The sequence below is a fragment of the Balaenoptera physalus genome, assembly GCF_965194825.1.
Source record: "Balaenoptera physalus genome assembly, chromosome: 8".
NCBI classification, from domain to species: domain Eukaryota; kingdom Metazoa; phylum Chordata; class Mammalia; order Artiodactyla; family Balaenopteridae; genus Balaenoptera; species Balaenoptera physalus.
In genome coordinates this window covers 73623541-73641320 of record NC_138887.1, presented here as the reverse complement: position 1 = coordinate 73641320, position 17780 = coordinate 73623541, and the positions used below count along the sequence as shown (strand labels likewise).

The window sequence follows — 17780 nt, the reverse complement described above, 5'->3', positions numbered from 1 at the left end:
TTATTTTTAGATTATTAAGCTGTGGGTATGAGGAAGTCAGGATATGTGACCTAGCTTTGCCCTTGTCGATTGAATTCTTCTTGAATTGATTCAGTATTGACGAAGAAAACTTTTTTTTTTTTTTTTTTTTTAAATTTTTGGCTGCACCATGCAGCATGTGGGATCTTAGTTCCCCGACCAGGGATCGAACCCCAGCCGCCTGCAGTGGAAGCGTGGAGTCTTAACCACTGGACCACCAGGGAAGTCCCAAAACTTTTTAAGAAGCATTTCTGCCTTATAATCTCCCCAAATTTGCTTTGTATCTTTCTCACCTTTACAAAAATCTTCATGTTCATAAAGATAGATGAATAAACAGCACAGTAAGTGCAGGATATTAGAATATCAGAATTCATTGCAATGTCCTAAAGAAACCTAGAAATAGGGAAAACTTCCAAAAGGTAATGATATGTTAGATTATGTTTCATGCCATCATCAAATACATATCCGCTCATGCATCCAGAATACTAAGGTGTCCAACTTTTATACTCACATTGTGGGTACTCATTTTACTAATTGTTTTTAGAAGTAGTAGTTTTTACATATACATTTATATGCTGAATTTAATTGCCTTTGTAAGCTTAGAAGGGTCCTCTGGCTACATTAAGGGCACCACCCAAGAGGTGGAAGGACCCTTGTGACTATATGACCACTGGGTCACCATGCTTCCCTCTTTGACCCCTTGGAACAGCTCAGAATGTGCCCAGATTGAGCCAACTTCCAATGTCTAGACTGAGGAATTTGGAGCCCACTAGCTTCTTCCCACTCCAACCTGGGCCTTAAACAGGCCAGCGCTCTCACTGCTCCCTGAGAATGTGTTCTGTTCATTCATCACTTAGATTCTCTTCTGGAATGTTCTCTATACCTACAGCCATCCAGCTCTTACCAAAGTCTTCTGTGTGCTTCCCCAAACCATCTATCCCAGCTTTTGCTCATCTTTCTCTCTTCTCAGCCTCTGCTCCATTTCTGGCAGGGATGGCCTGGCCTGGCACTTAAGAGTCATATGCTCTTTTCAGTTGTGTTGCTTCTCCCCTAGAGATAACTTAACTTCTTTGAGTCTCAGATTCATCATCTACAAAATGATAATATATGCAGTGTTGTTGCGAAGATGAAACAAGACAGAGCACAAGGCCTGGCTCATAGTACGTGCTTAATAAACATTTGTGGCCCCTCTCTTCTTCCTAAGGACCATGTCGCATTTCTGCTGTGTCTTCTTCTATACGTCATAGTGTAAAATAGAATGTTTTTGGGCGTTGTTGTTGTTGAATGGTTCTGCAAAAATCAAGCCACTCTGCTGTACCCTACTTTATTGTAGGTAGGCTATAATTTTCCTTGATTTTTCAGGAAGGGAATAGTCAAATGCTTGGATGGGAATGACCCGGTCTGATGTGGGTTAGCCTAGAGAAATGATAGAAACCAAGCTACTCATGACAAAACACTCCTGAATTCTGAATCCCAGGATTAGAGGTACCTTGTAGATCAGCCAATGCAAACTTCTCATATTCCTGAGAATGACAGTCTCTAGGATAAACTGTGGCAAGGATCAGCCCCAGTAGTTAGTCCAAAACAATCACAAACACAGTATTTACTATTTAGAGGAATGAGATTATGACAAGGAAGGAGTCCCGAGGAGATGTTGACACCTCCTTCTGACAAAGAGTCGGGAGACCTGGAATGGTTTAACTTTCTGAAGAGGTGTGGCCTTGCCAACCAGACTACTGAGCTGATAGTTATCCCTGACTAGGAGCACAGCCTGCTCCCTTCTTGAAACTGTTCCTGAAGGGACCGCCCAGCAAAGCAGAGCTTTGGAGGCCATATCCCCGCCAACCTGCGAGGTGAGCGTAGCCTCCCTGTGATTGCACAAGGCAGAACCATCTCAGCTAAGCAGGCCTCTTGCTGGAAACAGAAATCAGAGACTTGAATTCATATTTCATGTTCATTGTGTTTGGTTTAGTCTGAAAAACAGACTAAAGTACAAAGCATGTGCATACATAAATGCTATAAAATTAGTGCAGACATCTGGCAAATCATTAATTAACAGCAGTAATGGTCTTCAAATAGCACTCTACGGAGGCCACAGAAAGAGGGAAGTTCCCCGGACCTGGTTTCAGTTTTGCCCATGACCCGAATTCATCCTCATAACATAGAGGGGAGGTGGGACGGGGAAGGGAGAAAAGCCACGTAAATGCCACTATAACACCTTTTAGCCCCTCCCTCCTCAGCAGCCCCCAAAAGGACAAGTAGCAAACAAGCCATACCACCCCTCTGTCTGCAGGGCATGCCCCAAAACAGACAGATGCCAAATGAGCAGCCGGCATGTGAGGATGTGCCCAGCACAAGATAATTGTGCCATAAATATAATTAAAGTCAGCAGGGAGACCATTATGGAGAAAACCAAACTTAGAAAAAATTAGTACTAGTGAAGAAAATATCATACATTCTTTTTATTTCAGTCTAATTTTGTTTACATGATTCATACAGTTTCCAAGAGGATCCCTGGAGAACATTAGGCAGGCACCACATGCATAAACATTCATATATAACATGTAAATTAGAAACAATCCCAGGATTTATATAGAAATTACAGCCACTTCTAGCAAATTAATTCAATGACAGAAAAAGTGTTACTGTCTCTCTTCAAATCAAGAGGGGGAAATATTAGGCAAAGCAGACTTATTTATACAAGAGGCTTGCTTGATCCTTGCCAGGAGCTGATGTCCCCTTGGCCTAGAGTTTTCCTTTTTTTTTTTATTGGATATGTATTGGCGATTAAATTTGCTTTGAATGCAGGAGCAGTCAGTGAGGACCACGGTGGGTGGTTTTAAGTTATAGCATTGCTAATACAGTCATAAAGTCAATGAGGCTGCAAGAGTTTGCTGGAGGGAAATGATGGAAGAAGGCAAGTTGCTTGAGTTAAAATATTCAAGAATATCGAATCTTAGAACTGCAAGGTCCTATGAGTGCAAGCTTACCATTTTATAGATGAAGAAACTGAGCCGCAGAGAAGAAGTGTTCTGCCCGAGGAAACAAAGGAGATGATTTACAAAGCCAGCCTAGAACCCAGGTCTTCTTCCCTGTAGTTGCCAGCCTTGAACACTTCCTCTTCTGTATTTGAATAGAAGGGATAAGTCCCATGTGAGTACATTTTCTTGTAGGGTATTGTACCCAAGTATTTGGCTAGTGATTTTGCCATTGGGGACCGTGGTAGATGGTTTGTCAAAATGGTCCCAATTTTCAACTTTTCTGTATCTATGTCTTTCTCAGTATGACTTTACAGTCCTTGAATCTGCGCTGGGCTTGTGACTTGCTTTGGCCAATGGAACACAGTGAAGCTTCAGTTCCGAGCCCAAGGAGCTGTGTGTGCTTCTGCTGTTCTTTCCCCAGCTCGCTGCGGGAACATGCCAGGGTCACCTGCTATTGGAATAAAAGAGACACATGGGTAGGGTTACCAGATTTAGCAGATATTTGGGACATACTTATACTAAAAAAAATATTTTTTGTTTCTCTGAAATTCTAGTTGAACTTGGTGTCCTGTATTTTATTGGTCAACTCATGTGAGGAGATCCCAGATGGTTCTATTCTGTATTTGTCAGCCAACCCCTAAACATATATGAGGGCCCAGCCAAGGTCAGCACATCTGTCTGCCCATCCCATGGCTGACCACAGGTGCATAAATGAGCCCCACCAAAACTTCCCTTTGACTCATGAGCAAAAATATTTATTGGTGTGTGACACAGAGGTTTGGTGTTTGTTTATTATGTAGTATTATTGTGGCAGAAGCCAACTATTGATACTTAGGGACTATCAGTAAAAAATATTTTAAGAAAAGGAGTCCGATTTGGGCTTCAGATGAGGATGATCTAATTGTTGTGATGCCCTTTACGCAAACAGAAATGGCAAGAAAAATATACTGACGTACATTCCAAGGCTAGAGACTCAATACATAAAGACACATGAATAGAGTTTGTGTCTTATGCATATTTCTGCCTTTTTGGGATCTTGCCATTGTTCTGGTGGTTTGTATTAAATGACTCACTTTGCGGTTATGTCTTTGTCACAGAAGAACACGCCAGAATGAGACAATGTGGCTTTTCTGACTTCCCTAGACCTTTGCTATATTCTCTCTGGACTAGTGCTTGTTTGTGCTGTAGCTTTCCTGCCTTCATGTGTCTCCTTTCCTGTCCTTCAGGGAGGCAGGTGATTTAAGTGAAGGTTCATCGCAGAGCCCAGTAAATGTGCCTGATCTCCACTTACGGTTACATTTTTCAGAGGTCAGCTTCACCTATCAGAGGCCCTGCACTATATATCTTGTCATTGTGTAATATGTTGTACTTTTCAAAGCCCTTTCACATTTGTTGCTGTCGGGCAGGCATTGGAATCTCTCTTTTGCAGATTAGGCAACTGAGGCTCAGAGACTTCAAGTGACTTTCCCAAGGTCACACAGGCTAGTTAACGGCAAAATTAAAACTAGAACCCAGATTCTTGTCTCCTAACCCTGGACTCTTTCTGGTATGTTCTGCTGTCTCCCTCATCCTGGGGCTTTGGATAATTGATGCCATAGCCAGGTGTTCATTGGGCACCTGAATAATGCTTCTGTCTAGGGCTGACTCAAGTGGAAACAGGACATTCTTAAAGAGGCCATTAGAAATCCCCAGACCTCCACTAAAGCGGGTTTTGTTACAGATGACTGACGACTGTGTAAATGCTTTCACCTTGTAATAGCTGGTCTCAGCCTCCAGAATACAGTTCTACATTGTGGATTAATCAGTCCATATCTCTGTTTTAAAATCATGTTATGGTCTTTTAAAGGTATGTTTTAAGACGTAATGTTGTGTAAGAAGGCATGGTCCATTTAAAAGCAGGGCTGCTTGCAGGTTGCTGGTTGAGAAGAACAATTGAATGCAGATGAAGGGGAAAATACCAGAATATTACCCCAGGAAACTTCTTTTTCTCCAGACCTATAAAGTGAAGGCATGAGCCACCCACTCAAGGCTAGTGATTGTCTTAATTCTCTGCTTCATCTGGATTCAGGAAGATCAGTGATGTTATTATCAGTCTTAGAGTGAGCAACTATCCTGATTTGCCCTGGACTGAGGTGCTTCTTGGGAAGTGGAACATTCAGTGCTAACACTGGATCAGTCCTGGGCAAACTGGGATTCTCTGTCACCTATCTGGTCCTCTGTACAGCCCTTTGAGATGAGTTGATAGACACCCCTCTTCCTCCACTGAGAGGCACAAACTCTCCTTTGTGTTCGTCCTACACACAAGAATCCTTGCACAGAGGAAACACGAAATACATGTCTGTTGAAAGAATGAAAGAAAGAATGACTTTCCCTGGCTTTCAGAACAGGTCCGTCACCTACCCAGGGAGGAGGACTGGCTTGGGAACTAGGAGAATGACTCCATTACTCACTGGTTGTGTTAACTTTTGCCAAGTCATTAATTCATTGCTCCGCAGTTTTCTCATCTGTGAAGAGGGGCAGGGACTAAGGTCCCTTCTCTGTTACACATTCTAGGGTTTTACTGTGTACGAACCAATGAGGTGAGCCCACCCTGCCCCAACTCCTTTCCTCCTGATGCCCCAGGAGCCTTCACCAGGCCCTCTTGGAGACCCCTCTTGCAGCTCAGCCCAAAAGATGAAGCCCAGCTCAGGGTAAGACAGGGGACAGATTCCCAAGGCTCTTGCTCAGGGATAAACCCTTTAGATCATTGTTGTCTCATAAAATTTCCTATGATGATGGACATGTTCTATATCTATACTGTCCAATATTATAGCCACTAGCCACATGTGACTATGTAAATAATTAAAATAAAATGAAATTTAAAATGTAGTTCCTGAGTCTCAATAACCACATTTCAATTTTCACATCCACATGTGGCTAACGGCTACCATACTGGACAGTATCTATATAGGACATTTCCATCATTGCAAAAAGTTCTATTGGACAGCACAGCTGTAGAGGGTTATCTTGAGCATTTTCTCAGTAACCTGGGAGGTAGCCAGGGTAGGAAAAAGAGGAGGTGATTAGGAAATGAGAGGGATAATCACCTTTCTCACCAGTAAACGTTATCTCTTGGTTTGGTATCATGGGAATGATGTAGCCAGCTTACTGAAGATGGACCATCTTAAGTCTTGTATTGGCAGTGATCTGGTAAATGTTAATAAAAAGGACATGAAAATATATCCTTCACTGACACCAAAGCAAAAGGACATGGTAACTTTCTTTTCACCAATACCCCCCGACTGGGCTAACTCTTTAGTCAACTATAGAAAGCACCAGGAAATAAAATTAAATATCCAGGGGACTTCCCTGGTGGCGGAGTGGTTAAGAATCCGCCTGCCAATGCAGGGTACATGGGTTTGAGCCCTGAGCCGGGAAGATCCCACATGCTGCAGAGCAACTAAGCCCGTGCGCCACAACTACTGAGCCTGCGCTCTAGAGCCCGCAAGCCACAACTACTGAGCCCATGCACCTAGAGCCGGTGCTCCACAACAAGAGAAGCCACCGCAATGAGAAGCCCTCGCACCACAACGAGGAGTAGCTCCAGCTCGCTGCGACTAGAGAAAGCCCGCGTGCAGTAATGAAGGCCCAACACAGGCAAAAAAATAAAAATTAAAAAAAAATTAAAGGGCTTCCCTGGTGGCGCAGTGGTTAAGAATCCGCCTGCCAATGCAGGTGACACGGGTTAGAACCCTGGTCCGGGAAGATCCCACATGCTGCAGAGCAACTAAGCCCGTGTGCCACAACTACTGAGCCTGTGCTCTAGAGCCTGCGAGCCACAACTACTAAGCCCACATGCCACAATTACTGAAGCCCGTGCGCCTAGAGCCCGTGCTCTGCAAACAAGAGAAGCCACTGCAATGAGAAGCCCGCGCACTACAATGAAGAGTAGCCCCCGCTCATCACAACTAGAGAAAGCCCGCGTGCAGCAACGAAGACCAAACGCAGCCAAAAATAAATAAATAAAATATATTTAAAAATAAATAAATAAATAGCCAAATGTAAAAGTTGTGGAAAATTCTTTCTTTTTGCAAGGATCATGATTGAAGATTTTTCCAAGCATCTTGTAGGATGAAAAAAAAATACATGGGTACTGTTTTGTTTATCATTGAGGTTAATTGTTCAACTCTTGAAACCACCATTACTGTCCTTGTTTAGGAAGTAAATATAGAATGCTTTGTGGAATTAGAACCCCCAATGATAACATTGGCAATGAAGAACTGGAACTACAGGAGCAGATTCTTAGTTCCAACTATGCCACTGGAAGCTGTGTGACCTTCAGTGAGTGACTTACCCTCTCTGGGCTTCAGTTTTCATCTTTAGTTGGAGAAAGATGGCGCTGGACCAGATCTCTAGTATCTTTATCTTTCTTGGATCACTCTTGTGACCATGCTTTTGACTTCTGCTATAGACACTAGAGCTTATATCTGTTATCATAGCCATAAACATTGTTTCTTATTAACACAGATCATCAGTGTTGTCAGTTGTCCCCACTTACGGCTCCCATAATCAAACCTCCAAGTGTCCAGGGCCTGGCAAACCTCTAGATTTTCTGGAAGCCTCACGCATGAGAATGTTCAACATTTAGCTACGCTCTCCAGTCAGGAGCAAACATTCTCCCTAAAGTAGAAGCCCCAGTGATCTGTGTTTACAGAGGTGAGAACAGAGACTCCACCCTAATTCTAAGCCGGGCCGTGGTGTCACACAAACAAGGGTGACTGGGAGCTGGTTCCAGCCCGGGCCACTCATGAGCTGCACGCCCTGGGACAAGTTTTTTCCTTTCTCTGAACCTCCATTTCCCTGTCTGTAGAGCAAAGATAATGACATGGTTGTAGGCAGGATGATTTACCTGGTAGCTAACGAAGCTCAGACCTCAGGACCCTCATCTGCACAGGCCCTTTTCAAGACCCTGTACTTCATTTTGACTTTATTTTTTGGTAATTTCCTGATCTTTCCCTCAAAGAGGGGCCCCCAAATTGTTTGAGCTTCCGGCCCTACAAAACCTGGTTGGCAGTATTTAAAAATGAGATGGCACAGGGGTAGGCTGCTCTCTCTCGAAAGAGATCACCCATCAGACAAGATCTTGCCAACCCAGCAGGTCTGCAGCTTTTCTGTTTCTTCCAGATGCCATCCTCTCTCACATCCCAGCGCACCTGTGGGCCGTGCTGGCTTGCGCCTCTGGACGCCACAGGAGAGGTGGCACCTCCTCAGTCACGACTGTCTCTGGGCATCACTGTGCATGTTCTTAGAGGCCGTATAATTATGGAATCTGAGAACCAAAAACACCGCCAGGGACCCTTTACACACTCCCCCTCCCCACAGATGTTCCCTCCTCTCCTTCCCTTCAAGTTCCTCCCAAATAGAGATCCCCCCATCTCCTTTCAAAAACTGCTCTGGTGTGATGTCATAGATTCTTAGGAACATCTTCCTTAGGGCTAACCCTCATTTCTCTTCTAATTCAGATGTGATCGTACCTTTAACTTTCTTTTTAATTCTGCTTTATGTAGATTACGTAGCACTTTCACTGACGTACTCGTTTGCTGCTGCCATAGCATCCTCCTCTTAGAGAGAAGTAACTGAGGTTCAGGAGGTACAAGACTTGCCCAGCGGAGTAGAGAGTGGGGCTCAGGACCCTGAGAGGACAGTCCTACTCTCTTATCCCCATTGTCACCAGAGGGGGTATTAAGCCTCGCAGATCTTACACAATTTGTTGGGGAGTCAAAGCTTAGGAACAACTTGCCTGACTCTCGGGGTTGTTTCCGCTTAGGTTAACTGTCTCTGCTTCTGTCAGCTGCCACTGGCTCTGTCATTAGGACCTAACTTCCTTGGTCACTGGACTCAGAGTTCTCAGTTTCTGTCCTTGGCGATGATCCCACCCTCCTGCAGGTGCTAAGGGAGGTACTTACTTATGCCTCAACTCTTCACATGCACGACCCCCTTCCATCCCCTCCATTATTAAAAAAGAAGTCATTGTCCATTCTTTCTGCATGCATTTATTATAAAGTTATTTATTGGGTGCCTGTTATGGGCATGGCACTAATCCTATGCAAAAAAAAAAAAAAAAGAAGAAAGAAAAAGAAAAAAAGAAGAAACAAAGAAAGAGAAAAGAAAGCATGTAAACAGGCCTAAATACGGTGAGTGACATCAGCAAGATGGAAGAATAAGAAGCCCCTGGCCCTCATTTCCCCAGGGAACACCGACTTAACCACAATATATGGACCCAATTTCCTTTGTGAGAACTCCTAGAGAGGCCTAAATATCCTGTTTTCTAGGCAAAGCGAATTTCTAGTTTTTTTAGTCAAATAGGCTACCTAAAACTTGTAGTCTTAGGAAAAAATAATCTTTTGATTGCTTGCTATGTGTCAGGCACTAAGAGCTTTATGAATATTAATGTAATTTTCACCCCAGTTCCCGGAGGCTGTGGATATTGGATTATTCTCTTTGTACTGATGAAGGAAATAGAGACATAAAAAGCTGTACAGCTGGCCCAGAGTCACATCGGTGGCCAGTGGCCGAGCCAGCAGCAAATCAGTCTGGCTCTAGGGTCTACACTCCAGATTGTGTTTGAAACTAGAAGTTGGCACAAGCTGGGCACGTTTCTGGACTGTTCAGATGAACAGATGCTCGAGTTATGCTGCTTGTAGGGATCTGCGTTTCAAAACAAAGATGTGGTCTTCAAAGGAGTAATTGAATACACCCGGTCTTAACTCTTGATTTAATAAACAGAAGATGGAAGGAAGGAGCTGGTTTAAGTTTGGGGTCTCCATCTTTGATCCTACTCTTGATGGGTTTTACCAGAAAAAAAGAACAGAATGATCAATTAAAGCTGGCAACAGGCAATGACAGGGGGAGCTCTTTAAGAATAAATATTTCTCACAAATGCAATCTCCTCGGTCTAGAATTTCACTATATTTGCACATGGATGTAGGAACTACTTTACTACTCCAGGCACTTGGATATTAGCAATTCATACACTCGGACACACAGACATTTAAATAGATAGACACACGTGAAGAGATACTCATTGTTCCTAGATTTTTCTATAGTTCAGAAAGAAATGAAGGTTTAGAGAATATCTAGTTAATGCAAGAAATTGAAAAAAATTAGAAAAATCTGGGTGGCTTAAATTGAGGAGAGACTACTTTTGCTCATATTAATTAGAGAGACAATAAATATCTCCCTTCTTCTGTGCTCTGAAGGTAAACCTCAAGAAGGATGCATGTGCAAAGATTCAGTTTGCTTGTGGACAATACGGCACCAACTCTGATGCCAGAACCTTAGAGTTCTACGGGATTTCTTTTTCTGAAAGACTTGATGCCTTTGCAAAGAGACTACATAAAGAAAAGCCGGGCGTTTCTGAAAGATCAAATGTTTGTCAGCACCTCTAATGGAGCAATAATAATTAATTTCCCAGTGCAATAAAACCATATAATTAGAATGGGTTGAGTGTTCTCAAAATTTTCCAACATAGGATGAGCAAATGGAAAAGCTTTTTTTTTTTTTTAAGGCTCTTCCTTAACTTTTTTGGAGTTGGTGTGAAATACAGAGAGGAAGTGAGCCCATCTGTTTCTGATACTTCCAGGCTTGATGTATCAGAATGTTTTGTAGCAGTTATTTGATGTCTAGTATGGCTCTAAAGTATTTTCCATAAGTTTAAAGCCTGTGCCTTTACTGACAGGAAGTTTGTTTTCATGGCGTTTTAGCAACAGTTTGACACTCAAAAAAGAGAAAGGAGTAATTGGTCAATTCCTAAGTTCCACTGTTTTTAAGTCAGTTCAGTTTTGTTGATTTATATACTGGGAGAAATTTCGAGGAGAAACAAAAATGAATGGAATTATAGATTATTCTTATTATTTACATAGCTCTTCCTCTGCCCCTCTTCTTTATCGTCATTATCGCCCCCGCCCCCTTGCCTCCGCTACACCCCTCCCTTATGGTAGGAAAGAGTGATCCCGCTGGGGATAATGGAGGATCTCACAATGGAAGGAAGGAAGCTGGAGACTCATCTTTGCGTAAAGGTCAGGAGGAAGGAGAATGAGGTGGCACCGCTATGACACAGCTGTATCCTGCACTGTCCTCATACTTATCTGCCTCCCCTGGCTTCGCGTCGGGAATGTGTGGCTCAGTGGGGCAGGGAGCGCCGGGAAGGCGACCTTGCTCAGGGGATCGCGTTATACCTGCAAGAAGCACTTCAACGTGCTAAGCCCTCCTTCCTGAGCCCTTCAGCTGCAGCATCCGCTTCACTAAGAAGGTAACAGAGGCCTTCTTCCATTCCGCTAGAAGCCCCGCGCTCCCGGATCTCCCTCTGCCTTCCCCGAAACTAGGAATAAGGGAGTGGAAGACTCAAAATTCACTTCTGTCACTCCTACTTTCTGAGCACTATTGGTACTTACTGAGGGAATTCTGTTCTACTTAGTTCTAAAATTGCTTATTAAGACAGCAAAGTCCAGGCTTGGTGTTCATTTTCTACAGATCGTTTGGGCATTTCCTAAGGTAATATTGGATGGTGCCAACCAGAATACACAACTGCACGCTAGGACGGCTAGGGATTTGATTCCAGACTAGGAATGACTCTGCTTGGCAGTCCAAGGGCCTTCTCGTCACCTTTGTGGGTTGAATAAACTGTGGGCTGACTTGGCACTAGGTAAAGAAAGGATCACTACTTTTTAAAAAACTCTAAGCTGCCTTCTCCAGTCGTGGAAAGGAAATAAGGAAGTCATTATCTTCTTTAACTTAGCTTATATTTTCATTTTACCTGATTACCAAGCTTTTAATTTCTCTCCCTCTCTTCTCTTAAGTGATGTATGATCATCACTGAGAATGAGTGCAATTCGAATTATTGTAATCGTATTTAAGACTATACAGCAGTGTGATATATTTTCTATATGTACATGTATGTTATCTGTAAATGGATACAAAAAAGAAATAAAAAGCTACACACCAAACTGAGGAGGAAGAAGCTGTTCTATGGGAACTTTAGCCTTTTTAAACTTTTAATGTTTTGATTTTTCAGAGGAAGGAGAGAGTATTTATGGGTCACTTTTTAAATAAAAAAACAAAACAAAACAAGCAATCAATCTGAAGACCAAAAACAAAACACACTCACACACACACACACCCAAAAAAAGAGGAAGAAAAGAGAAGGAAAAGAAAAAAAATGAAAAAGAAATGAACAAAAAGCTCTGAAAATATGCCATGTCTCTCACAGGAATTACCCTACAAAAATAGTCACAGCTGCTGACAAAGATGTAATGTCATGTGTGCTGCAGCTCTCTTCATGATGCCAGAAAATTCGACGCAACTTAAATGGCTCACAATGTGGAATGTGTTGAATAAATCCAGTTATGATCATTGAAAGTAGACCTGTCAGCTAATCCAAATAGTGTTGCAGAAGAATCCTAGACCATGGGAAGATTTCCATTACCTATTAAGTGTAATAAAAAACTCAACAGTTTACAAAATAGCATGTGCAGTGTTTAATTTTTTGAAATGAAAATATATACACAGAAAAGCAGTGATATGAGCAGTGATTCTCTATGATTGGGGGTGAACCTTGCTTGCCTCTTTGTGCTTTTAAAATTTTCTACAATGCACATATGTTATTATACATGTATGATATAATATAATATTATATATATATATATATATATATATATATATATATATATATATATATATACAGTTTTGAAAACGCATAAGCCCATACATAGTCATTTTCAATGATCGATGACTTTTTAAAATCAGACCCCAGATGTATTAAGTCGTCTGCCAACTTCATACTTTAATTTGGTCATCAAGATACCATTCATGTGCCTTGAATATCCCTTCAAATATTCTTATGAATAATAGTGACATTTTGCATATGTTGCAGAAGATAAACTAAAAAGAGAGGGAGAAAACTGTAGTGATGACATACATTTATTTTTCCAGGAGTTTTCCCCTCAAAAATATGTAGCATTACCACCTCTAGAAGTTACAGTACTATTTCACAATTTTAAAAAGAAGTATAATTTTGCCTGGCATTCTGTTGTTCACCATCATGAGAATGTGCAAATAACACTATCACCGAGAAGCTGATCCATCAGGGATCCTGGATTTTTTTTTTTCTATACAAAATTCATTTCACAACCAAGTTTAAATAAATAAGATTGCTTAGTTTTGGGAGGCTGAATATTACTTTGAAACCTCACTTGACTGCCGCAACTAAGACCCGGCACAACCAAATAAATAAATAAATATTTAAAAAAAAAAAAAAAAAGAAATCCTGTTTGAACTCCTCTATGATGTGAAGGGAGAAAATTGAGGCAATTTTCAACATAACCCAAGCTTAAAAGGAAACGAAAAAATTGTTCATTTTACATTTTAGAAATAGACCGTATGTTTCTTTCTCTCTTCAGATAAATTTTGTCTTTCCATGGAAAGTTGGTATTCTGGCACTATTTTGTTTTTATTCTATATATTGCATTTTTATAGCAAATGAAAGTTAAATTATTTTATAATCGCTTCACCACTTTTTAGAAATGGCCATAGAATATGGGATCCTTAAATAGGGTAATTATTAGTAAAGCCACTCATTTTTTCAAGCATCTGTTTTCATTACTTAATTATGGCACTTTGGGCACAAAACACTTCTTGTTTCCATGAAAGAAAAATTTTCATACACACACACACACCCATCTTCAATGATGAATTCATGCTGTTAAAATATTTAAAAACACACTCATGATGAAAGAAACCTGAGACTAAGAAAACAAACACCCCTATGTTCTTAATTTTCTTTCTTGTGGATGGTGTTTACCCACAAAGTCAAATGCAGTCTTTTCAAATGTATGTGAAGCAAGCACCTTCCAGCTGTGAGCATGTAATTGGTCAATCAGTTCTTATTTAGAGAGTTTCTAAAATGTCACTGTATATTCTTATTCAGTTCTTGGATTCTTGCATCCATAAAAAAGAGTGGCTTTAACTGTTGCTCTTTTATGAAGTATATCAATTTCCTTGTCTTTTTCTTATAAAACCATCCTGGAAAATTAAGGAAATTATCCACTTCATGTACTTCATACATTTAAATAAAACAAAATAGCAAGGGACACAGATTTAAACTTTCTTGCAGTTGGCAGTTTAGTTTAGAAAAGGGTTCAAATCTATCATTGGAACTCTTGTTTGAATATGTTAGAGTTGGATATTACCGTAAGTTGAAGGGAACCAAGATGCAAAAACGGATTTCTCTTTGCAAACTTCTGCTGCCACAATGAAATGATTTGGCTTAGAAACTTACAGGATATGTGATATATTATAAAGACTCTATTGTTATGAGTTTATGATTTAATGATTAACAGGGTTATTTGCTTTGTTACTGGAATCATAACATCAAGATGGGGAAGAAGTAAATAGCATTAGAGACTGTAAAATGAAATGGTGAGATACGAACTTTTGCTTAATGTAGTGGCTTAGTCATAGCTTAATCATGCATCTGGTTAAATACTTGCCTGATGATATTCTTAATTACATGTCCTTTGTGGCTTGCTGGTGTTTTCAGGTGCTATTAATAAAAATCAGTATTTCTAAAAGTGCAAATAGATTGGAAGCAGATGCTGTTAGTAAAACATAATTGGACTAAAGGGAAATTTTTGCAATTTGAAAACAGACTAATGTCTTTAATGTGTTGGTTTGCCGTGATTATGCATTCTTACAGGATTTAAAACAGGAATAATCAACAAATACATCTTAAGAGGAGTAGAAAGTGTAGGGAAGAAGAATTTTTGTAAAACTCAGAGAAAATATTTATATGAACAGTATTGGAATTGCTAGTATATGTTGCAGAAGATAAGCGAAACATAAAGAACACTCAAATTAGCCTTTGCTAGATTAGAATATGAAAATGCAACTTTTAAAGGTCTGCAAAAAGGTAAATTAATTTAAGGGGTACTGTTTTGTTTTTAACCCAAAGGTCCCATTAACTGTGTTTAAAAATGATAATACTGTGTTTTTAAAAAAATTCTAACAAGTGACAGTGGGATTATTTATGAACACATCATTATACTTTATTTCTATTTTTTGGTAGGTTCAAATGGTTATTTTATTAACATATTTCTTTATAATGAATCAAGTTTAAAAAATATGAATGTAATAAAACTATAAATTCTTACAAAGTTAAATTACAGTTCAAGCAGAAAATAAGAGCAGTATAAATCTGAACTCTGAACAGTGAGTTCTTAATATAGAATCCAATCTGAATTTTGTAACAAAACAAAACAAAAGAACAATCCTAGTACTTATACATAGCGAAAGTTAGAAAGGAAATACAGGAAAATGTTTAATGTTTAATTCTTGATTGTGAGAATATGTGTACATTTTGAGGGTTTTTTCCCCCTTATGCCTTTAAGTATTTCTCAGATTCATTTCAGGAACATATGTTTCTTCAGAACTATAGAAAAGCCTTATTCATTAAAAAAGAAAGAAAGAAAGAAAGAAAAAACAATTTGATAACTTGGAGTAAATAAATTTTCATTTAGATTTGTTAAATTGGTATTTTATTTATCATTCCAAAGCTTATTAAAACAGAACCAATACAGTCATATGGAGCTAACTCCTAAAACTGATAAACCTGAGCATATAATATTTTTGCCATTAGATTGTAAAATTAGCCACTTATAATTACTAAGAATTGAGTGTATAAAACTGCTAATGTTTAATTTGTCTATCTTACTTGGATTTCAATTTCAAGTAACAATTTTAACAAATTATCAACTGACGTAATGTTTCTTGGCTTAAAGATGGATTTGCATTATTTTATTGCTTGGAATATCATAGTTATTAACATGTATTGTAACATTAAATCACCCATTAGCAATGGAATAATATTTCTGAATATAATTTCAGGAAGGAGGCATAAAATAATGTTTCAAGCCATTTACTTTTAAGACTACAAAATTAAGTATGAGTTGAGTTAAATGTAATCAACACATTGATAGAACTCCAGGAAGGCAGTAAGTAAGCAAAGTTTTCTACTTTTATTACATGTCAAAAAGTGTTTCAAAGAAACAAATTAGACCACATTGACCTATCAAGAAAACTTTTCCTTTCCCCTTGATCTTAATTTTCCTGGAACCATTATTCTCCGTTTAGAGATCGCTCAGGATTTTACTAATGTAGTACTTGGAAACCTCTTCTATTTCTGCGCTGGAGGATTACGAATTGGAGAAATCAAACGTGTCATTTGTCCTCTAGTACGGAGATCCACACAGAATTTAGGGACGGGATGCTATATATTCGTTATTGCTATAAATTTTAATTTCTGCTTAAATAAAGCCCCGCGAGCCCGCCGAAAGAAAGCAGCCCTTTCTTCCGTCTTTACTTTATGAAATGGCCTGAGAGTAATCTAAATCAAGGAACAAACACTCCCAAATTTTAATTTGCAACAAACTATGGTAATTATTTGGGTTGGCCAAAAAGTTCGTTCGGCTTTTCGCCGTTACGGAAAACCCGAACGAACTTTTTGGCCAACCCAATACTTTTCTGATAGATGTAGAAATGTTATCCAATACAAACGCACAGATGGTATTTAAAAAACTCAGTTTCCTGGAATCCGTGTTCGTCCTTTGCTCTTCCAATTATTTGCCACCTGACATCTTTTTTCATGAGTCCTCAAAAGGTTAGTCTATGTTCAGTTGGACATAAAACAGAAGGGAAATTTTCGTAAAATAAAAAAACACAACCCCAAAACAAATAAATCACACGAATAATTCTCTTATTTAAAAAATGTCAACCAAGTATCCCTGGGGTATATTACTGTTGGAAACAATTTTAACACTTGCATCATTCACAAGCAATTCACGAACGCTTACCCTGCAAGAATTTTCCACCCCTTCTTGGCTTTTTACACACTTCAACTCGGCTTTCTCTAGCTCCACTAGTGGAAAATTAGGGAGGCAGGTAATTCATAGTAAAGACAAAAATGAATTCTAGTGAAAGAGTAATTTATCACAAAAAAATTTTCCCCCTCACTAAAGACCACGGGGAGCCGCGGACCTTACGCAAATTCAAAGGAAATTTTCGGACGTATTGGTAATGTCTACTTATTTCATGGTACACCCCTGGATGACTTGTAAAATTAACGAAAAGACCCATTTAGAAATATGTAATTTCCTTTAAAGGGTGAATTAAAACGAATCTTTTCAGAAAACCGTTTGTTTTTCTAAGCTCTTGGCGGAAAGCTGGGCGAGGCTGTTCAGGATCCACCCCCGACCCGCCCACACCCCCCGGGAAGAGGGGCAGGGCACCCGTTCTCGAGTTACAGCGAGAATTCCGGATGCCCCCCCCTTCCCACCCTTTATGCAAAATAAGCCCGTGCTGCCTTCATCAACCCAGCCAATGACCAAACGGCATCCCGCCCCGCAAGAGGTGGAGCCGCGGGGGCGGAAGCAAAGAGGTAAATGCAGCCCCACGTGTTACGGCTCTCCCCGCCTCTTCCTCATCCCCTCCCTCCGCCCCGCCCTAAATCGCCCCTCCCACCCAGTTTAGTTCTCCCCGCCCCGGGAAGAGGCGGGGAAGCAGGAGGAGCGAAGAACGCTCGCGGTCTTTTATTTACATGCAGCCACTCTATTGGCTAAGGCTGGCTACGAGCGGAGGAAGGAGGGGCGGAGGAGTTGTCAAAGTGAACTTCACGGATTGGCTTAACAGTACGACGACGTAAAGGAGGGCAGTCTAAGCAAATGAAAGCGCCTGGCAAACGCGTCTCCTCCC

General features: G+C 40.3%; 1 long non-coding RNA gene across 1 annotated transcript; it reads left to right on the top strand.

The window, feature by feature from the left end:
* Positions 1-254: 254 nt before the first annotated feature.
* LOC309665850 lies at positions 255-16857 on the top strand. The gene is made up of 2 exons (XR_014266731.1): positions 255-11289; positions 12054-16857. It is a non-coding gene; the product is annotated as an uncharacterized lncRNA (long non-coding RNA).
* Positions 16858-17780: the final 923 nt, after the last annotated feature.